At 38.5% G+C, this 23319-nt stretch overlaps 1 long non-coding RNA gene across 1 annotated transcript; it reads right to left on the bottom strand.

Moving 5' to 3' along the window:
* Positions 1-703: 703 nt before the first annotated feature.
* Positions 704-4424, bottom strand: LOC141553754 (uncharacterized). The gene is made up of 3 exons (XR_012485626.1): positions 4245-4424; positions 4061-4143; positions 704-1290 (listed from the first exon to the last, which is right to left on the bottom strand). It is a non-coding gene; the product is annotated as an uncharacterized LOC141553754 (long non-coding RNA).
* Between the last annotated feature and the right edge of the window lie 18895 nt (positions 4425-23319).

The following is a 23319-nucleotide window of genomic DNA, read 5'->3' as shown; positions in this document are numbered from 1 at the left end:
TTTCATGGTCAATCAGAAGCAGAACTTTTGTGCTTTGCAAACCTTAGTGCATGATATAAACATTAGCTATTATTATTAAAGTCTGTCTTGAATCTCTTTTTCATCTTTCAAGACCCAATTTAGGTGCTGCTTCCTTCAAGAAGGCTCTTCCAATATACCCAGTCAACAAAGATCCATCTTCCCTTTAGACTCCTGAATTATTGTTGATATTTACTTATTGTAATTAGATACTTCCCATTTCAAGACACTGCATATTTTCTTTTCATGTGTTTTGCTAAAGATACAAACAGTCTGAGGATATTTTGTATTTAATCTTTCATTTTACCCTCAATTCCCACAAGATCAGAGTCTTGTACATAGTAGGTATTCAATAAATGTTAGTTGATTGATTAATTAATTTCTTACTAGAAATGGTGCCAGATGGATGAGTATTGACCTAGTCAAAAGATAACAGCTAATAACACTGAGTATTCACCATTCTAGTCCGTAAACTAATCCAGCCTTGTTGGAAATGAAGTGTTATTAAAAACAAAAGAAAAAAGAAGAACGAGAGAAAGGAGACAGGGAGAGAAAGAGAGGGAGAGAGAGAGAGAGAGAGAGAGAGAGAGAGAGAGAGAGAGAGAGAGATCTTTGTTTAAAGATTTTCACTGTAGCATTATATTTGTAAGAAGAAGAAGCTGACATGATTTCATGATTTGTCCCATGTGTAAGAGGCTGGGGAGCTTTTTTTCTGGAAAGACATGATATCATGTAATGGAAATGCCTTGTTCTCTGAGCTGGAGTATATGCAGACATTATCTAAGAATTCCACAATAATAATAATGAGTAGTATCTGGCATTTACTAGCACTTACAATATGCCGAGCACTATGCTGAGCACTTTGCAAATATTAGCTCATTTGATTGTCACAGCCCCTTGGGAGCCAGATGCTATTATGACCATCCTTTATTTTACAGCTAAGGTAACTGAGGCAGACAGAGGTTAAGTGATTTATCCGAGATCACGCAGCTGCTGAGGTCATATATGAACTCAGTTCTTCCCGATGCTAGGGCCAATGCTCTGTTCATTATGGCATTGCCTCGCTGCCAGTGTACTAATCACATGATGAAGATGCTGGCTATTGATTATGTACCTGGACCTGGAATTTTTTTTTCAAAAGACACTGATGAGGAAGGGAAAGCTCTTGGTCATCTTTTTATTTTTCCTGGCTGGCTCTGTTTTGGTGAATGATGATGCTGTTAGGGAATGTGATGTGGCCCATATTCTTTGTTTCTTCCCATTTCTTTTTTCCTATTTTTTAAGGGAAAGAAAAAGTTTTTTTTGAAAGTTTATTCAATCTATAAATATTTATTAAGAGCCTGTTATATACCAAGCACTATGTTAAACACTGGAGATTTAAAAGAAGGAAAAAAAAACACTTAGTCTCAGATTTCTAGAAAAGGGAAAATTACATGAAAACAATTATGTACAAATTAGATTATAGATTATATATGTATGCATGTGTACCTATATATACATACAAATAGAGAAATATATACACATATATGCATATATATTCATATATGTGTGTATACACATGCATATTAATTTGTATATATGCATATACATATATACATATATACTTCAATAGTATAAATTGTATGTGTTATATATAATCAATTGGAGGTAATTAATTGAAGGCAAAGGGATCAGAAAAGACTTATTGTAGAAGATGGGATTTTATCTGGTACAGGAAGGAAGGAAGGAAGGAAGGAAGGAAAGAAGGAAGGAAGGAAGGAAGGAAGGAAGGAAGGAAGGAAGGAAGGAAGGAAGGAAGGAAGGAAGGAAGGAAGGAAGGAAGGAAGGAAGGAAGGAAGGAAGGAAGGAAGGAAGGAAGGAAGCCAGAATAAAGAGATGAGGAGTGAGAGAATTCCAGGCATGGAGACAATCAGTGAAAACACAGAGCTGGGAGAATGTGTGAAACATTCTATGTGAAATAGGAAGGAGACCAGTGTCACTGGATTGTAGAGTTTTTTGATGAGGAGATAGAGAAGAGTGAGACATAAACAAACTGGAAGAAGGAGGTCTGGGTTATGAAAGGATTTAAACATAAGGTTTTATATATTTAAATATAATGCCACCAGTGACCAGGACCTGAAATCCATGATGGAATTTTCCAAAAACAAAACAATGAGGGGTGAAGTCCTAAAAATTCTGACCTATCAAGGCTGCCATAGGGATGAGAACTCATTCATCCATTGGTTATATTGCATTTGGAAGTGAATTTGGCTGGACAAATGTGTTAAATTTGAGCATACTATCCCAAGGATCTGAAGGGATATAGGGAAAGAGTGACCCTTAGGATTGGGGGGAAATATTTCTTCTGTTCTATATGTCTCAGGAGATAGCCTTTTATAAAAGCTAATTGATATTAATTGGTTAAATAGAACTGGAGCATTAATCATGGGTGATTAAGTTTGAGGGGCACACATTGGGGATGGAATATCATTATAAACTGAAAGCTTTAGAGGAAACTAATCCATAACTCCTAGAGTTACTCTAGGGCTCTGGGGAGTTATAGTGGACCTCAATGTGGGAAAATAAGTCTAGATGATCACTCTAGAGGTAATTATAAAAGCAACTAGAACACCAACTACAGAGCTATGATTAAATAAATTGTACATTCATAAATGGAATACTATGATGCAATTAAGATAGGCAAATATGAAAGAAGACAAAGAAATATGGAAAGAACTTTATGAAATGATACTAAATGGGAACCCCTCCCCCCAGAGTGATAACATGCATTCTAGGATCACATAAGAGGAAAATAATGAAAAATAAATGGAAAAACAATCCTATGGGAGACAGAGATAGAAAGAAAATTATTATGTTACTTCATTCAGTGAAATGAATTGATTAAAATGTAAATTGTTAACTAAACAAGTTTAGTCAGCTATATTAATAATACAATATTATTTTAAAAAAAAGACATAGCCCAGCCCTACAACCTGTTAGAACTGTTCACTATTTATTCTCAACTGGTGTCCATGGCATCTATTTGAGTTTTTGGCTCATCAGCTCAATTGGGGAGATTTCCCCAAGGGTAACTTTTTAATGGGTTTTTGCTCAGTATGTTTGGCCACAGAAGCAGCAGATTCTGTCATCTGTTAAGGAATAGCTCTCTAGTTTCCTCTGCTGTCTAGCATCACTAGAGTAGCCTCTGCCATTCCTGAAGATTGCTTTTTACTATTTGTTATCTTGTCACTTAGCCTCCTCTGAGGGAAGGAGAACAAGATACGGATTTGCCTACAACAAATAAGCAAGAATCCACTGGGTGATTTCCAGTACATTTCTGCCTTTCCCCTCTTCCTACTCAGTGAGCCCTGCGAATTTCTAATCTGCATCCAGACACTTATCCTGGAAACAGCCAAGTTTCCTTTAATTAGCCAGTTGTGAAATGTTGTAAGACAGAGACTATCAATTGTTTTGAAAGGACTTTACCCTCCTGGCAGATAGAAAAATGAGACAGTTGACAGCTTGTTATGACTGATCTGAATCTTCAGATTACAGGGAATCAAGCCCCAAATGAATAAGCTTTTCAAAGCCCAGAGCCCCAAGGCACTGCACCAAAGCAGGAGGGAGGATGTGGAGAAAAATAGACTTTCAATGAGGCCCATCTATTCTGAGTCAGGCAGCTGGCCATGGAGAGGAGGGAGGGAGGGAAGGAGAGGCGAGAAAGATCATTTGAAACAAAACAGTGGTAATATTCAGGCCCTTTCACGGAACAAAGCTGCCAATTATAATCAAAACACACCTCTGAGTTTGAGGTTGGTAAGCAAGAGAAGAACACAAGATTGGATTCTCGTGATTTTTCTTAGAAAAAGGTTCTGTTCTTTAGCTCTTGAGAGGAGTCCTAGGAGGTAGGGAGGTGAAAGAAGGCTTGCCAAAGGTGACGTGGATCTGTGGAGTCAATGGGAAGGATCCAGTTGGCTTTTGCTAATGATGGCCACATTTTACAAAGGAGAAACGTTGAAGAATTTAGGAGGCTATTTAAATAATAAGTCCATATGCAACCCACCTGTGGCTATTGTTCAGCTGAACAGAGAAGCAATGCAGAAAATTGCCTCCTCTTACTTTTGATGAAGTTTATGTAGAAGAAATCTGAAATCAAACAGAAACAGCCTCAGGTAGAAATGTGGAATTTGCCTGAATCCAGAGAGAGTCCCATAGTTTGGTGAACTTAAGACTTGCTGAAAACTCACCTTCTCAGCTCCTACTTTCACCAACTCCAAAGAGTCTCTAAAGAGACTTTTATTCTATTTTATCAGATAAATTCAATTCAACTGAAATTAAATTGTCCAAGAGCAAGATTGATATTCCTAAAGAAGAGGTCTGCTCAACTCTCCCCAGCTTCAGTACTTCCCTATCGGCTCTCTCTAGGATGAAATACAAACTTCCCCAGCACTTGAAGTCTATTACAATCTGGCTCCAACCTGTCTTTCCAGACTGACTTAGCAGCACTCTCTCTCCCCACATTTTATATTCTTGCTAAACTTGTCTGCCTACTGTTGTTTCTTGTCTATGGTGTCCTGTTTCTCAATTCCGTGAATTGGCAAAGGCTGCCCCCATCTATAGAATTATCTCCTTCCTCCCCCCTAATTCCCTTCAAGATTCAGTTCAGTTGTACTTGATCATGAAGCCATTTTCCTCCTCTTAAAATTATTTTTATTTATCTAGTAGAGAAAGAACCAGTCTCAGCCAGGAATCTGGGTTCAAGTTGTGAGTCAAACACATACTCTCTATGTGAGCCTGACTATATGACATTTTTTCTCCATGCTCTGGACAGCTCCTTGAGATTATAAATTGCAGAGAAGTAACTGATCTGCCGAGGCTGAGATTCCCAGATTCTTTAATACCTATTCTTTGTAAAATGTGGCCATTATTAGGAAGAGCCACCTGGACCTTTCCCACTAAAACCATAGATACATGCCCCTCTTGGTTAGTTAGATCCTTTTCATTTTATGATACCCCAGGAATTCTCTCTAGCAGTGAAATCCTATGGCCAGCCCCTTGCCTTACTTGTGGGTTTGTATACATAATACCTGGCACAAAGGAAAGATTTAATAAATTCTTTCTCATTTATTTATTTCATCCATCTGGGTACCCATTGTTTGCCCCCAAAGAATATAAATTATTTGACGTTGGAAATTATTTTATTTCTGTCTTCTTATTTCCAATTCTTAGCACCGAGCCCATTATTTGCAATATGATAATAATAATAATTTAATAATTGCTTGAGGAATTGAATAGAAGGGTCACTTAGTAAGGTAGTAATAAAGATAGAACTTAGCCTCAGGGCATCTGTCAGGGTTAAGATTTTTTTTTTTTTTTCACTTGGGTCTAATTCAAGGGAGGATGCCTCATTCATTTAGGAATTCTGTAATTCCATCTTCTTGTGAATTCCAGTGCCTCAACACAGAAGGATCTCAAACTGATTTCACTGGAAAATTTGTGGAGAGGGGTGGAAGGGACCTATTCCAAGTGGCAGGGTACCTCTCTGGGGGCACTTATTACTTACTTTTTGGTTGCTTGATAAACTAACTTAAATCTTCCAGTCATGGGTGGCAAGTGAAACTCTAGGGTAGCACTCGATGCTACTGATTCTCATTTTGAAATGATCTGATAGAATAATTTTCCAGGTCCCATTAAAGGTAGCTCTTGCCTGAAACCAATGTAGCTGTTATTAGAATGGCACTTAAGGGAGTTGGGAAGTACCTAATAATGACCCTATTGGCCACACTGCCTAGTTGTTCCCCCATACATTGATATAAAAATATGATTTTGGTAATTATTAAAATTTTCGATCAGTGACCAAATCTTCCTTGCTATGGGATAGGTTAAGGTAGGGAGGGTTGGATCTTGGGAAGAATTTGAAGAGATCCTCAGTAATTACTCAATAAATTCCAGTGGCTCCTATTACCTCCATCCCTTTATAACTTGTTTTATTTCTATTTTCCAGTTTTCTTATACTTTTTTCCCTTACGTATGCTGTGAAACAACTGTGATGGTCTTTTTTCTATTCCTCACACACCATACTCCTTCCACCTCTGTGTCTCGCAATGTGCTCCATGCCTGAAATGCTCTCCCTCTTCACTTGCTCTTTTTAGTTCCCTTCAGATGTTGAGGTTCCCATTTTCTGCAGGAGGAAGCCTTTCCTGGCCTTGATTCCTCTGCACCCCTCACTCCCACTCCTACCCCTCACTCAGTGTCTTCCCTCTGAGATTACCTATCTTTTAATTATTTTAATTTATTTATTATTTTAATTATTTACAGGTAATTATTTGCATGTTCTCTTCCCCTTTAGATTGTGTGGGCATTCAGAGCAAGGATCATGTTTTTGCCTTCTTTGTATCTCCAGTGTTTAGTAGTGTGTCTGGCACACAATAAATGCTTAATAATTTCTGGTCAGTCAGTCACCTAGTGGCTCTCACCATCTAGCCCCTGCAATTTCTAATTCAACAAGGCAGGATACCAGTCCTATACAATATTATCCAGTATTCCAGGGAAGGAGACTGACACAAAGGACTTTTTTCAGTAGGAAGTAGTGTTCATTGGTTCAGTTTAGAGACTACCTAGTCTAGAGTCAGGAAAACTCATCTTCAAGAGTTCAAATCTGACCTCAGGCACTAATTAACTATGTGATCCTGGGCAAGTCCCTGTTTGCCTCAGTTCCTTCACCTGTAAAATGATCTGGAGAAGGAAATGGCAAACCATTCCAGTATTTTTGCCAAGAAAACTCCGAATGGGATCACAGAGAGTTGGGCGTGACTGGAAAAACAGTGTCAGCTGTAGCAGCAGTAACAATAGTAGCACCCACAGGCAAGGTGTGACTGTTTTAGAACCTCAGCTGGACTCTTCTGTCCCCAAATCCAATGTTCTTCCTTTCCTCTGTGGACAATAGCAAGACAGGGATGGGGGAGGCCCAAGAAGAGCTTTTCTGTCTGCTCCTCCTCAGGAATGGACGTAGGCTTGATCTTCTCTCTGGACATATTTCTTTAAAGGAGAGATAGAAAAGCCAAATGTGTGCTTGCTTTTAGTTGCTTTTTTGCTTGAAGGTGCTGGAATGATAAAATGACATCTCCAGTTTGTTTCTCAGCTTTAAAATATATGTAATTGATTTTTAATGATCTCCCTTCACCAGGACTGAAATCTCTCCTCCTTCCTAATGACAGTAAGAGCAGTTAAAAAACAAGACAGATCCTTCCTCCCGGCCATTAACTGCCCTACCATTCTACTTTGCCTTCCTGTCATAACCGTCTGTGGAAGAAGGCTGGCTAACCTGTCAGTCACACGCCAGAAAGGCATTTATCAACCAATTGCTCCTTTTTTTCCTTTAGACTAATAACACATGAAAATTTTTTGTAGAAGGAGAGAACTCTCTGTAAATTCTCTTTAAATGGGAAAGGGTAGGGAGTAAGAGTTTCTGATGTTTGAAACTTCCCCAATTCCCAAGCAGGAACTTTTGCTTATGATGAGGTCCAGCTCTCTGGAAAATCCAAGAGTAGTTTCATTACTCTATGCATTTCAACATTTCCTCTCCCTACTTATAAGCTCACATTGATTGTCCTTCTGCAGCCCACTGGCAACCAATGGAAGGCTCCCATTCAGGTCTGGATCTTTCTGGACACATCCTCCCTCATTCCTCATCTGTGTCCCTTTTCTCATTATGCATTATTGCATTTTGATAAATGAAAACTTTAGAGTTGGAGTCAGAGGAGCTGGGGCCTTGTATTGTCTCTGCTGCCTCTTTCCTGGGCGATCTCGGACAAATAACTCAGCTTTCCCATCAGTAAAATGAAGAACTTGGACAAGGTGATTCTAAGACTTCTGGCTCTAAGTTGTGATTTGAAGTCATTGATAACTAGGTGAGTAACTTTGAGCAAGTCACTTAGCTTTGGCTTTTTTGTCTACCAAACAAAGGTGCTGCAGTAGAATAACCCCTAAGTTATTGTTGTTGTTTTAAGACTTTTTCCCAGTTCCACCATTCTACAAGTCTATGGACCTCAAATAACACTCTCATTTTAATAGCTGCTGATTTTTAATAATTGATCTAGTTGACTAATGTGAATTTCAAGGATTCCTTCAGGATCAGAGGAAGAAAAGAAATGTTCCTCTTATATAAAATTAGTTTTGTTTGACCCCTTGTTCTCTTCTAAAGGGAAAAACTGAAATTCATTCATTCATTCAACATTTAGTAAGTTCATACCTATAGTGTTCCAGACATTGGACTAGAGGAGAGACAAGGGTAAATAAAACAGTTCCTTCCCTTAAGAAATTTAACAAAAATAGATCAGTGAAGAGGCTGGGTCCTTAAGAGACTTTTCTCTCTCCTAGGCTCTTCTAGGTTTCCCTAACCATGTCTTTCTGGCAAGTGTTCCTAAGCCAATTCATTACTATGGGGACAGGAAATATAGTTTCTTCCTCCGCAGAGGTACAGACAAGGGACAAATGAACAGATGGATTTCTGCTTGAAGCAGCCTTCTCCTGGCCTCTCAAGAATAAGTGTTCTTCTTTCCATCGTTACCAGGCTCTCTGGTACATGGTGTTCTCTACTTTAAGAGCCACTCATCCTGTAGTTTGGCCTCCTTGGCTCACAGCTATAACAGCAACATCAAAGATGCTCCTAAATCCTGGCCAGAAATTGGGTATTCAGAGCCAGGAGTTGCTTAATTGAGAGAATAATTGTCAGTGAGTAGGGGCAATAGGGAATACTCAAATCCATCCATACATTTAGACTCTGAATTTTTCCATTATGATCTCATGCTTTAAAAAGGAAGATAATGATTATCCAGAGTCTGGAGGAATAATTATAAGCTTTCAGTTCATGAGAAGGAATTAATGCTGGGCTACAAAAATTGGTTGCTATCACCCAGGTGTACCAGGGGCAAATTGACAAAGTCCATAAGTGGAGAGTCAAGAAATCTGGGGGATTAGATCTGTTAAGCACAAATTCTATGTTGTAAACAACTGAACTTCTACCCTATGGAAATCACACAGGCCCAACCAAGTAAGTGCCTCACTGTGAGGATGGTAAATCATAGAACTGTTGAAAACAAAACAAAAAAAAAGAGTCGGGTGGGAGGTAGAGGATTTTCTCAGTGTTGTCCAATGAAGGAAAAATTCACTTATACTCTAGTCTAAAAATACCTTCTCTTGAAAGAAAAGATTTATTTGCATGAACACTGCTAAGTAACTTTGACACTGTACATAGTTTTTGATCTTTTCAATATGCTAGTGGTTGGGATACTTGTTGGGTTTCTAAAATTATGGAATCACAGATCTCAGAGCTAAAAGGAGAATCAGCAAATAATCTCACCATCATGCTCATTTTGTAGCTAGGGCAGGCAAGGTCCAGAAAGCTAAAGTTCTAGTTAAGACTGAAGCCTCTCTTGGAGAGACATCAACTGATGCTGAGTGAAACGAGCAGAACTAGGAGATCAACAATGATACTGTATGAGGATGTATTCTGATGGAAGTGGATATCTTCAACATAGGGAAGAGTTAACCCAATTCCAATTGATCAATGATGGACAGAATCAGCTACATCCAGAAAAGGAACACTGGGAAATGAGTGTAAACTGTGAGCATTATTATTATTATTATTTTGTTTTTCTTCCCATATTATTTTTACCTTCCGAATCTAATTCTTCCTTTGCAACAACAACAACAACAAAATTCGGTTCTGCACATAAATATTGTACCTAGGATATACTATAAGATATTTAATATGTATGGGAATGCCTGCCATCTAGGGGAGGGGGTAGAGGGAAGTAGGGGAAAATTCGGAACAGAAGGGAGTACAAGGGATAATGTTGTAAAAAAAAATTTACCTATGCATATGTACTGTCAAAAATGTTATAATTATAAAAATTAAAAAAAAAAAGAAAAGAGAAAAAAAAAAAAGACTGAAGCCTCTAAGCTCTTGTCCCAGAGGCAGTATGGTACAATGGGATGAACACATTTACCAGCAGAAAACCCGAGTTTGAATCTAGGTTTTAATCACTAGTTAGTTGACCGTGGACAATTTGATTAACCTTTCTAAACCTCATTTCTTCATCTGTAATAATATTTGTATTATATATCTCATTGGACTTTTTGTGAGGAAAATACTGTAAGCCCCAAAGTATTATGTGAATAGTGTTATCATAATTATTTAAAGGAAAATGTGTCATATAAATGAATACTCTGATTCTCAAAAATCTTTTTTATTTCTTCCCTCTTCTTGTTCTTCCTCTTCTTCTTCTTCCTCATCCTCCTCTTTTTTTTTTCCTCCTTTCCTCTCCATCTTTTGCTAGCATTGGTACCTATTAAGGATATGAGACAATTGAGTGATGGATGACAATGACGTTGAAGAGGATGTTGAATTGGCCACATAGATCTATAAAAGAAAAAATCTTTGTAGGCCATGTGTAAATATTAAAGGTAGGAATGTGCTTATATTGGAGGAAGACAAAAGTTTGCTCCCTGGGCTTATTTTTGCATTTCTTTTCTCCCTCACCACTATCATAAAAAAAGAGTTTTGGAATTAAGAAACTAAAAGAATCTAGACCCCTTAGCAGTTTTTGGAAAAGTATTCTCTAAAACATCTGTTCTCAAAGATAGTCTACAGAACCCTGGGGGTATCAGGGGTCTAAGAGGTCAAAACCATTTTCATAATACTAAGATGCTATTTGCATATTAAAATATCCCTCCTTTTTCTAACTACTTAGTTGTGTGAAGTTGCATTTCTTCATATATTTCAGCAAAACAATATTTAACAACAGATTGAATGCAGAAAAAGATATGAGCATCCAGGTGCTTTCTATTAAGCCAGACATCAAAGAGATTTGCAGAATAATGTAAACAATGCCACGTGACTAATTTTTATGGAAAATAAAAGTTATTCTCATAAACTATATTATTTATATTAACATGTATGGGATTCAATGTTATTTTTAAATGAATTAATAAATATTTTAAAATTTGTTCATTTTGATTTTCAATACGATAAATATTGATTAATATGATCCACAAAAACAAAAGCTTTTTTGAGTTTTTCAACAATGTGTAAAAGAAGAATTCCCTATGATTAAAAAGTTTGAAAACTGATGTTCTAAAAGGATGCTGTCTGGATATTGTTATTGTTTTTTAGTTGTTATTGTTGTTATTGTAATTGTTGTTTAGTAATACCTGACACTTTATGTCCCCATTTGAGGCTTTCTTGGCAAAGTAACTGGAGTAATTTGCCATTTTTTCTCCACATCATTGTACAGATGAAAAAACTGAGGTAAACAGGATTAAAGTGATTTTCCCAGTCACACTGCTGATAAATGTGATCTTACTAGCTTAATTGGACCTTCCACCTAGCTGTCCCACAGCTATGAATTAGCCATGGCAAATTAAATAGAAGTTATAGGGGCTTTTTGATCCTAAGTAAGAAACTCCTGAATGACCCTATCCTTGGTGACTAACAAATCAAAGTTTTATCTTTTTTATTTTAAAAGGCTGATTTAGTCCAAACTAATTATAGTTACTTGACACCTTCAGCATGGAAACTTCTTCCGAAGAAGTACCTGTTCTAGTCAAAACCTGGAGTAACATACCCATAAAATGACAGACCAATAAAAATGTCTCAGAGACTCTTTCTTCCCTTAGTCATAAAACCATTTAGATTTCTGTTTTCAAAGAGTTGCTGCAATACTATTGTCCTATAAGAAATGAGAAAAAAGACAAAAGAGACATTGAAGGACTTGTTTGAACTGATATAGGATAATTTATGCTATAATATCAAAATTGTAAAAAAAAAAAAAGGAATAATTTTGAAGATTTTTATGAACTAATGAAGAATGCAATGAGTAGAATCAGGAAAACAATATATGCAATAACAGCAGCAACCTTAGCACAGACAGTTATGAAAGCCACGAACAAAAAATCACTTCTGTGATGTTATTAGTACTCTTTGAGAATGAAGGATGAACAACAACCACAATGGCCATCCATAATTCCGGAGGCTTAGTGATAAAACTTGCTGTCTAGCTCCTGATAAAAAAAGTGATGGACTCAAGTATAGCATGAAACATCTATCTTTTGGACACAACTGTTAGGATTACTAGGTGAGAACTCAGGTTGTCTGGACAGTGACAAGGTGAGAATTCAGGTTGTCTGGACAATTACAAGGTGAGAACTCAGGTTGACTTGATAGAAGGAGCAAGCTCATTGGCTGAAGTGGTTCTTCCCAGAAGCCCTTGCATTATCCCACGCCCATTCTCTGGGAGGATAAAAGAGACAACATTGGGCCCAGAGAGCAGATTGGACTGGAGAAGGACAAGAGTTAAAGAAGAGAAGACTCTGCACTACATCTGGCTTGACGCAGCTCTCTGCAGGAAGGGAAGTCACTTCTCTGGACAAGAGTTAACAGCAACTGCCTGGAGACAACGGTTCGTTACAGGAAGAAGAATCTGTCTGAGAGATTTGAGTAGAAGACACAGCAGATCTCTTCCCAGAGAGCGATCTGGCAGCTTCTGGAGAAGAACCACTTCAGCCAATGAGCTTGCTCCTTCTATCAAGTCAACCTGAGTTCTCACCTTGTAATTGTCCAGACAACCTGAATTCTCACCTTGTCACTGTCCAGACAACCTGAGTTCTCACCTAGTAATCCTAACACACAACAAATGAGAGAATTTGTCTTGCATATTTGTTGCGAAAATTTTCTTTTTCTTTTTTTCATTGGAATGGGGGACAAGAAAGATAGAATAAATTTTTGTAAATTTAAAAAATACGATTTTATTTTAAAAAGTAAAAATAAAATAGCAGAAAGACTTGGACTTTGAGCAAGAGAAAGATTACACCTCAACCTAGAAATTCAGCTGAAATTAGAAGCTGGGAGCTGTGAGAAGCTTTATAACATGCCCAGGAAAGCTGCCCTTAGCAAGTTGCACAGAACCAGTGGAAAGCAGCCCCCACACCAGCTGGGAATAATGATCAGTAAAGACTGTTGTTCACTCGTGACCAATAACATGGAGGACCAGTGAGGGCTGTGAGATGATATCCCAGAACACATTGATGGCCCTTGTTGCTAGAATGTGAATTTCCTCTCAATGTCCATACTGATGTGGCTGACCACCCAAAAGGGCTGAACACATACTTAGGTCAACTCAAAAGTAATTTATAACATAGTAAGAAAAGTATTTCCTTTATTAGCCAGATATACTTTCCCACAAATATCCACACTAAAAATTGGGAAGAGTGAACACATTGGGATTCTGTATGGAGAAGCTCATTTGGGAACAGTACCAGAATACACAGAGGTATAGCCAGAGTCCACTGTGAAGGGGCACACTCATAAGGAAAACATGCGTCCAAAGAACATGAGTGGAGAGGCAGCTATTACTCCAACAATGTAGGGCCACTATTATCTTCCGGGGGATTGTTGGATGGATGGATATAAGCATTTATTAAGCACCTTCCATGTGTCCGATATTGCGCTAAGTGCTTTACAATTAGTACCTCATTTGATCCTCACAAAAAAACCTGGGAGGTTAAGTGCTATTCTTATTATCTCCATTTTATAGATAAGAAAATTGAGGCAGAGAAGGTTAAATGATTTGCCCAGGATCACACAACTAGTGTCTGAATTAAATAGAGAGTTTCCCTGACTTCAGACCCAACTCTATTTATTGAGTCATCAAATTGTCTCTGGAACTAGATACCAAAATTGGAGTGGAAGTCTGGAAGACTTACCTGAATTAAGTCTCACTCTCTTCAACAATGAGATGGTTCACACCAGTTCCAATTGTTCAGTGATGAAGAGAGTCAGCTACACCCAGAGAACAGAGTGTGGACCACAACATAGCATTCTCCCTCTCTCTGTTGTTATTTGCTTGCATTTTGTTTTCTTTCCCAGTTTTTTTTCCCCTTCTTGATCCAATTTTTCTTGTGCAACAAGATAACTGTATAAAATGTATACATATATTGGATTTAACATATATTTTAACATATGTAATGTGTTGGACTACCTGCCATCTAGGGGAGGAAGTGGGGGGGTAATTTGGAACAGAAGGCTTTGCAAGGGTCAATGTTGAAAAAATTACCCATGCACATGTTTTGTAAATAAAAAGCTTTAATTTAAAAAAAGAGAAAAAAAATCCAGCCTCAGCTATTTATGAGCTCTGTGATGTCCTTGGCAAATCATTTAATCTCTGTGGCCTTGGTTTACTCATCTGTAAAATGGGGATAAATATCAATCTCCCTCGATTGTTGTGTCAAGTGAGATAATTATAATGTGCTTATCATAGTGGTTGATGCTATATAATAGTGATGATTATGACTCAAGAGGCTCAAGAGAATTTACGTTAAGGTTGGACACATCCAAATCTAGTGCTTTTTCCTTTATAAAACAATCCTGATAGAAATGTGGAAGCAGATTAGAGTTTAAACGAGGTCTTGAAAACCAAAGCCAAAATATTTTTTTTCCTTCCCCTGAGCCCTTATGAGTCAGGCTGCCAAACAGGTCTGCATGCCATTGTTCCTCTAAATGGCTGCTGGGGCCTTTGGCAGCAGAATAAACATTCAATTCTCTCTCTGCCTGAGCTGCACCATTTTGTATTTGGGATCTACCTGAAAATTAAATCCAGCTGGAGGTTTAGAAGCATCCCAGTCAATGCCAGTGACATGCAGTATTCCAGCACAGCTGCAGAGAAGTTTAAAGCTTCCACTCAAGCGGAACCTGGCTAGTACCTTGATAGTTTTGGTTGTTTGCTTGCTTTTGATTTCCTTTTGACTCTTTTGTCTTGGCTTTGCCATAAGTTTGGAGAGGGAGCTATGTTGATTGTCCTTGCTGAAAGAGATAGCACGAAGAAAAGAGTTTCCTAAAAAATACCAAGGTTGATTATTATAAAATGTGCTCCCTTACATTCCCTTTCCAGCATTCTCATTCGGGTTTGATGATTGGAGCATGGTAAAAGGAACTAAAAGGGAAAGTTAAAGTCCTTCGTTCCATAGCCTGGATCAGAGCCAGCATCTCAACCTGATCCTCTAAGTCGGATGGACTTGGTGGAAATTCTTCCCTTTGCATCTTGATGCTTCCTGGCTTAGAGCTGCAGCCGATAGCAGGGTTTTAGGAGATCATCATCAGATGGCGTCGGTATGTGGTCCTGTTCCAGGAAAGGCAGAAAGCCTAAGGGATAGACAGTTCTCCAAGTTCCTGCACTATCATTCCACCTCTTTCATCAGAAAAGCTTGGTAGCTACGAGTGGAGATGAGAATTTCTTTCAGGGAAATACCTGCTCCTAGAGGGAAGAATGGTCTGAAAATTGGAGTTAGGGTGACAACACCATCTCTAACATAGAATCCCTCCCATGGCCTTGCTCACCTTGCTTCCTTGCTTCCTAAATGGCTTTCTTTCTGCTCCTTACCTGTGCAAATCTTACCCACCCTTTAAGGACTTATTGGAGCTTATTTTATGGGATGTTAGAACTTTTAAGATTATATAGAAGTTAGATCCATCCCGGGTTAGTAGTAGCTAATAGGTGATTAGTATCTAGTCTTACCTGGTTATGAATCCTTTTGCATTTTCCTTGGTTCCTTTATTAATAAGGCTCATCTCTAACACCAGTTGGACATTATGTTACAAGAATAAATACAAAATACTTGGAAAACATCCAGCTTGTTAAGCTTAATAGCTACTGAGTTTAAGTGAAGCATGACCAATTTTTGTAAACACCACAAAATGGAATGGTACAGACACTTTCATCCCTTTTAATTGGAAATAGCATTTTTCTATTTCAGAAAGGTCGTGTGCCTGGGAGATCAGAAAGGTTGGCAGCTGAAGAGAGCATATGGGAAGTTACCCAAATTGGGTGCTGGTAGGCAGACATTATAAGCTCCTGTCTGACAATTCAGAGTACCCCGCTGAGACCTCCTCTGGAGTTCAGAGCCATTATTCATAATCACACTGATGATAAACTAACCTCTGGGTTAGAAAAGTTCTCACAAAATGCACTCTAAAAGATACTTGTGCTGAGTGCGGAGAGAGAACCGTAATCTCTTTATGTCTAGCCCGGTGGCTGGAAAACTATGTCACTGATGAACAAACAGCTCTAGGGGAGGAGGTTCCTTATAATATAATAGCAAAGAAAAATACGATGTTTACTTCCAATTCTTGCACTTTCCAATTCTCAGCTATTTTGGGACAGAATGAAAGTACATACATGATAAATTGGAAATAACGTCGACAGATATTGACAAGATTGTCAATTTAGAACTGGAAGAGACAGTAGATAGAGGTCCTCATTTTACTGATGAAATTCTGTCCAGAAAAAAGGACAAATCACAAGATTTGAATTTAGTCTTCTTTCTGATTCTAGATTCTGCACTTATTCTTTGTACCATTCTACTTTTTAGTTGGAGGAACCCTAATTTCTGTCACTTATTACCTGAGGGTCCCGAGTTAATCACTTAATTTCTCTGGGTCTCAGTGAGGGCTCTGGGCTAAGATCTTTCCAACTCTATCTCTATGAATTGGTAAACCTTGGGGAAATGGTAGTTACATGTCTGAATGTAATTTCTCTGTAAAGCTGAAAATTACTTGTCCACAGAATTTTCTGTATCCCCATATCTCATGGGGTGAAGGACAGAGAATGATGCAGTGGTTCTAGGTTCATCAAATTATCAGCTACTTGCAGTTAGATTGCCTCAGATGCCCAAACTGTAAATCCAATTTTGAGAGAGAGATTTATTGTGGAGAAGGAGACCCTGAACTCTCCATCTAGATCCTTCAAAGATTCGAGAGTTACTGGGGCAACGAAGGAGCTACAAGTTTTGTAGATGTTTGCTGTTTGTTTCAGCCTGATTTCAGGGCACTGGGTCCAGGAGGCAATAGCATATTTGATGGAGCACTGGACTTGGTGATTAGAGTCGGACCTGGGCTCAAATACAACTCAAACACTTAGGCAGGCAAATTATTTAACCATTCTGTGCCTCTGATTCCCCATATGAAAACGGATGTGTGTGGGGACTCAAAGGCCTCTAAGATTCCTTTCAATTTGTAAACACAAACTCAGAAACTCCATGACTTGTTAACAGAGGTGCACAGCTGATATTTTCATGCTGGGGAACAGGAAGGAAAGTGTAGATAGTTAATTGGGGTTTCTAGCCCTGATTTCTGATTCTGAAATGAGCTCAGGATTTCCTGGCTCCTTTTTGTGTGTGTGTGTGTCCATTCTACCAAGGACCCACAGCTTTCTGTGTTTTTTTAAGTTGTTGGGCTGTGACCCACATCAGTACAGACTCACATGGCCAATTATTTTTGTAGGAATACCCCAGGAATATTCAGATGGAGACATATAATAGTAAGAAGGTTAGGACTTGATACATCATTATATAGCAGGAAAGACACATAAATTGAGAGGGTGTGGATATTAATATCTCTTCCATCACTGCTAAATTCCAATTTACACTCTTAATCTGAAGCAGTGTTAAAATACACAGAAATGGGTTTGATCATGGAGGAAAACAAGCAGCTCTCCCTAATTGGTTGTGCTGATTTAAGATTGGTATTAAGATTGATTATGGAATTTATTATGACCCCTTATATAAAGCTATAATAAACCATGAACTAAACCATAGCTGTTGATGAAGAATATTCACATTTTAGTGAATCCATGGAATGGATGGCATTAAACAGCTAATCAAGATTTCTTCACACAGAAGCAGATAATAGAAGTCAATGGCCATCAATACACATATACTTAAGGAGGGAAAACAAATCTTTCCTCAGAGTTAGTCAGCTCTTTAGTGGAAACAAACTCTAAAATCTATTGTATCTTTTCCCAAAATTCATTATGGACAATTTAGGATGTCTGACTAAGTCTCCCTATTTTTCTCAGTATTGCCACTAATATAGTGGCCATTTACCAAATACTTATTCACTTAGAAGCCAATTTGAATTGCTTTGTCTTTCTGATTTAAGCTTGTTTGCTCTTCTTGGTGACCCTCTGATCCCAGATTGGGAGACACTATACCTGTGCCAGACTTAGTACAGACATCCTGTGGTGTTTAACTTTACTGGAGCTCAGTACTCCTGAACTCAATCAATCAATAATTTCAGCCAAATCTAGAAGCAATGATTACTGCTATGGGCTAACATTCTAGGCCCCTGTATCATTTAAAAACAGCCTCTTGGATTGATATAAGTAGCAAGAATCACTGCTTTGCTTTTTAACACTTAGGGAAAAAAGCTGTTGCCTCTGTATTAGGTACTACTATGATTAGGTCTGATTACATTCAGAAATGCTTTATTCTAAATGATATTCTCCAAGAAAGAAATAGATGTATTCATTTTATTGATGCTGAGAGCTTTCAGTTTCCTGCCTAATTTTCCACTCAGTGCCTTGATGATGAGCTCTGGAGTGACCCTTTATGCTCTTTATAGAGGGCTATGCTATGGATGCATGCAGAAACTGGACCCTGAGCAGACCCGCCTTAATAACTTTTGTGTTGAGTTCCCCAGGAATAGGGCTCTCAGGAATGTGTTTGTCACTGATTTTTTTGATTAGATTTAGGTCTGATCACCTCAAATCATTCTCCCTAAGCATGTATACTGTTTTGATCCATCTGAGAAATTGGGTCTTTCAACCAGATGAAATCAGGCAATAATCCCAGTGGTACCCTAAATGACAGTGACAAAGCTAAGATTTTGTCATATGCTTAAATGAGGGAACACAGAATATGAGGAGCTATAGACTTGTAGTTCTTTAGGCTGCAAAGATAGGAAAAACTCTCAAATCCTAAATATACTGGTTTTTGGTGTTGTAATTTTGATATATTTTAGTGAGATTTGGAATAAACCCCTGGAGCCTAATTATGTGGTTATTATAGTAGGAAAACCAAATATCTGGTCTCATAGATTAGAAAGAAAATTAGACTGGGAAGATTCACCTTTATTATTTCTACTCTCTATCAAGGTCAAAGGCACCCCCAATTTAAATGAGAGATAATCTCAGAGGGAAAGTACTAGAGGTTGATGAGTCACGAGGAACAAGCTGAGAAGGCCTCCTGAAAGGTAGGATTATCAATGAGACTTGGAGGAACCAGAATGTGAAGCTAAGCAGAGAGAGCCTCCAAGCATGGGGAAGAGCCAGTAAAAACTCACTGAGTCTCAAAGTGAAATGTGTGTGGGAACAGAAAGAAGGGCAGCTCTCACTGATTCCTTACAGATGCAAAAATTGTTAAAGCTGGGGGAGATCTAGCCTGATTCCCTCATTTTACAGAGAAGAAAACTGATTCCAGGAATTTACCTAAGATCTTACAATCTATTTTAGGTTGCTTAACTATCCAACAGCCATGATGTTACCTGTTGTTTCAGGAACTTGCCTGTTTCTATTTTACAGTTTCTTATCTCTGAAGCTAAGATTTTGGTGTCCCTCTGACCTATCTGTCTATAAAATAAGAACCAATGTCTTTATACATATCAGTTAATTTATCCATTTTAAGAGATCTTATCAATTTTTCAGTGAAGAAAAATACAAGCTACATAGTCTTGTGACAGAAATGTAGATTTAAGTCCAGGGTATGGGATGCACAGTTTGCTGTTCACCTGGGTATTCTGAGAATCTTCTAAAATGCTCCTGACTCTAAGACATAGTCATTTGTCTCCCTAAGAATAAGGCACACGCACACACACACACACACACACACACACACACACACACACACATATGTAATATATACTATATATACCTGGATACTATTTAGTAGAAAGGCTGTGCTGAGCCTCTAAGAAACATAGTGGTTATATTGTTGAATTATGACTATTATTATCTTCTTCCTTGCTCCATTAGTCCTTTGTTTTTGATAGACTTGAAGAAACTCATGAGACCTTGACTTAAGTCGAAATTCTGCATCAGTCACTTTATTTCTTTAGTTTCCTCATCTGTCAAATGAAATAAATAAATTAGATAGTCTCCAGGTACTTCTCCAGTCTGAAATCTATGATACCCAGCACACATGGAACAAGTTTAGCTATGTCTGGTTACAGGTATAGGAGCATATCTTAAAGCCAGTAGTATTTGGTTTGGGTTTGTCTATGGAAATTAAATAATATCTATCAATCTTTGTGAAACCATTGAAAGTATATGGAACTTTGAGGAGATATTAGAATAGATGGATTAGCTCCAGCCTATCTAGTCAACCTTCTTCATCATTACTTTCTCCCTATGACCTTTCATCCTTTCAAATCATATCATTATTCAAGCCTCATATCCCCATAAATCCATTTCTGACTACTCATTGATTTTCTTCTCTATGAACTTGTCATTGTGAATCATCAGATCAATAAGCATTTATTAAGTGCTTATTATGACTATGCTCTGGGAATATAAATACAAACTGAAAGATAGTCTCTGTCCTCAAGCTTACATTATAATAAAAGAAAACAACACATAAAGGGAATCTATAAAGGTGTATATGTATATGTGTGTGGGGAGTGGAGATGTGTATATTCGGCTACCCAGAGAAAGATTGTGTAAAGTCCAGGAAAGTCAAGGGAAGGCATGACAAATGCCTTGGAAATCTGTAAGGATTACTAGGTGAGAACTCAGGTTGTCTGGACAGTGACAAGGTGAGAATTCAGGTTGTCTGGACAATTACAAGGTGAGAACTCAGGTTGACTTGACAGTTCTCTGGCTCAGACATTTGGTTTGGGCCTTTAAAGGGAGTTTACACCTTAGGAATTCTAAGAGGAGCAAGCTCATTGGTTGGAGTACTTCTTCCCAGAAGCCCTTGCATTATCCCACGCCCATTCTCTGGGAGGATAAAAGAGGACAGCACTCCAGAGAGAGGAGAAGTCTCTGCTGTACATCAGGCTTGACGCGGCTCTCTGCAGGAAGGGAAGTCACTTCTCTGGACAAGAGTTAACGGCAACTGTCTGGAGACAACGGTTCTCTACAGGAAGAAGAATCTGTCCGAGAGATTTGAGTTGACACAGCAGATCTCCTCCCAGAGAGTGATCAGCAGCTTCTGGAGACGACAGCACGCTACAATTGGCGCCCAATGTGGGGCAAGGACTTTTCCTTATCCTGACAAGGACTTATTCTGAGCCCTTCAGAGGAGCTAGACTGGACCATAGCAGAAATCCTACTTCAAATGGAAGTTCTAAGAAGAACCAGCCAGTCAGAAGGAGAGGCCATAGTGACAGAACTTCATTGTATAATGTTCAGGGATGAAGTGAACTTCCAGGGTGAAGAGGTTCCTGGAAAGTTTTATTTAATTTTTTGTAGTCCATTTTTATTATTTTCTTAAACATTTTCTAATTAGATTTTTCTTTCAAAATGATATATTTATTTTGCTAAATATTTCTCAATTATATTTACATTTTTAATATCTAGTTGAAAAATTTTGAGTTCCAAATTCTCTCCCCTTTGTTGAAAAGGTAAGCAATTTGATATTGATTATATACATGTGATGTCATGAAAAATTCTATTTTCATATTAGCCATATTGCAAAAGACAATACAGATCAAAGAAGGAGAAAAGATAATGAAAAAAAATTAAAAAGTATGCTTCGATCTGCATTCAGAGTTTATCAGCTCCCTTTCTCTGGAGATGAAGAGCCTTTTTTATCTGGGGTCTTCTGGAATTGCCTTGAATCATTGTTTTGATCAGAATGGCTAAGTCTTTCACAGGTTATCATCCTTATAATGTTGCTGTTACTGTGTGGTATATTCTCCTGGTTTTGCTCACTTCACTTTTAATCAGTTCACATATCCATATATTCAGATATACATGTGCAGAAATACTTACATAAAAGTACAAACACACATATATTTTATTTATTTATTTTTAAAGCTTAGAACAGAATTAAGACTTTTGGGACATACCTGTTGTGTGAGTGCACCTGTATGTATATTATATGATTATTATGTGTGTATTATAGATTCAAGTGTGGTAGCTGTGTTTATAGAATATTTGTAGTGTGTGCATATAAACACATATATGCTGGAACTCTATCTTCCCAGGAATCAGCTGGAGTCAGGATCACTAAACGTCTTTATTCTTGATCTTTCCCGGTCACCCTCCAACACCAGGTCACAAGTATGAGAGAGCGTGAGTTCCACGACCCAAGTTTCTTCTCCTCCTCCTACTCCTCCCACACACATCACTTCCCCCTCTTTGTCCCACCAATCAAGTCAGCATAGAACAACTGAGGAGGGTCAACCTTCAAACAAGTTAATAGGGAACTGTCCAATTGGCAATTAGTCTCACGTGTTTCATTATCCAAGTACATTGCTCAGTTCTAGCCCTTTACATCTCCCACTTTCTTTTGTTTTAGGCCACAGGTGGTCACGCCATCCCTGACTTTTCAGGGAGGTGAGAACCCCAACAAGGAGGTGATCATGCCCCGCCTCCCACTTCTCAGGAGGGGAGATGAAAGCACTAAAAAGGAGATAATCACACCCTCCCTCACATGTCAGGAAGGGAGATGAAAAGCACCAAAGAGAAGTGGGGATTTGCTAGCGGATTTCTGGGTTGAAGGGCCTTATTAGAGACAAGTATGCACAAACCCATCAACATGGGAGGTATTACACAAGCACACAGCAATAACACAGAGGCTATTAGTGATGACTCTCCCCCAGCCAGTGCAGGCTCAATGTGGTGTAACAAACAGGAATTGTACATGCAAGTAGTGATATAACAAACAATATAAATCAACATGGTTTTGTAAAAGATTTCCAGAAGTCCTAGAAGGAGGGTATGTAAACATCAGTCACACATACGCCTTCTTCAACAACCAAGAGATAGTTCAAAACCAATCTATTGTCCATTGCTTCACGTGTTAGGGAATCCAATGATCCCCACAAGTTTTGAAGTCCAGCAACAGTCTTATGATGCCTCAGAGAATCCAATGATTCCTGAGGATTTCAGTCCTACAATAGTCTTATGATGTCTCAGAGAATCCAATGATTCCTGAGGATTTTCAAGTCCAACAATTTTTGATGTCCATGGGTCAAACACCATAACTGCCAGGTTCTTTCAGTGGTGGGCACAGTCAGCAACGGAACCACCCGATGTTTCTTGGGCCTTCTCCTTCGTTTCAAGGGTCTGCTCTGTCTCTCTCCAATGGATAAGGCGAATACGGCTCGTTGGCACTCATCTGATTCCTTCTCCATCTGTGGAGATACAAGCAAACCCTCTCCCCCAAGCAGTTAACCTATCTGGTCCCTTCCATTCACCACTTTCTGGGTCTCTCCACATGACCTGGCGATTATCTACAGACAGTGGAGCTGCTCGCACTGGACACTGC

The sequence above is a fragment of the Sminthopsis crassicaudata genome, chromosome 2 (assembly GCF_048593235.1).
Source record: "Sminthopsis crassicaudata isolate SCR6 chromosome 2, ASM4859323v1, whole genome shotgun sequence".
Lineage (NCBI taxonomy): Eukaryota > Metazoa > Chordata > Mammalia > Dasyuromorphia > Dasyuridae > Sminthopsis > Sminthopsis crassicaudata.
This window is presented reverse-complemented; position numbering and strand designations above follow the sequence as displayed.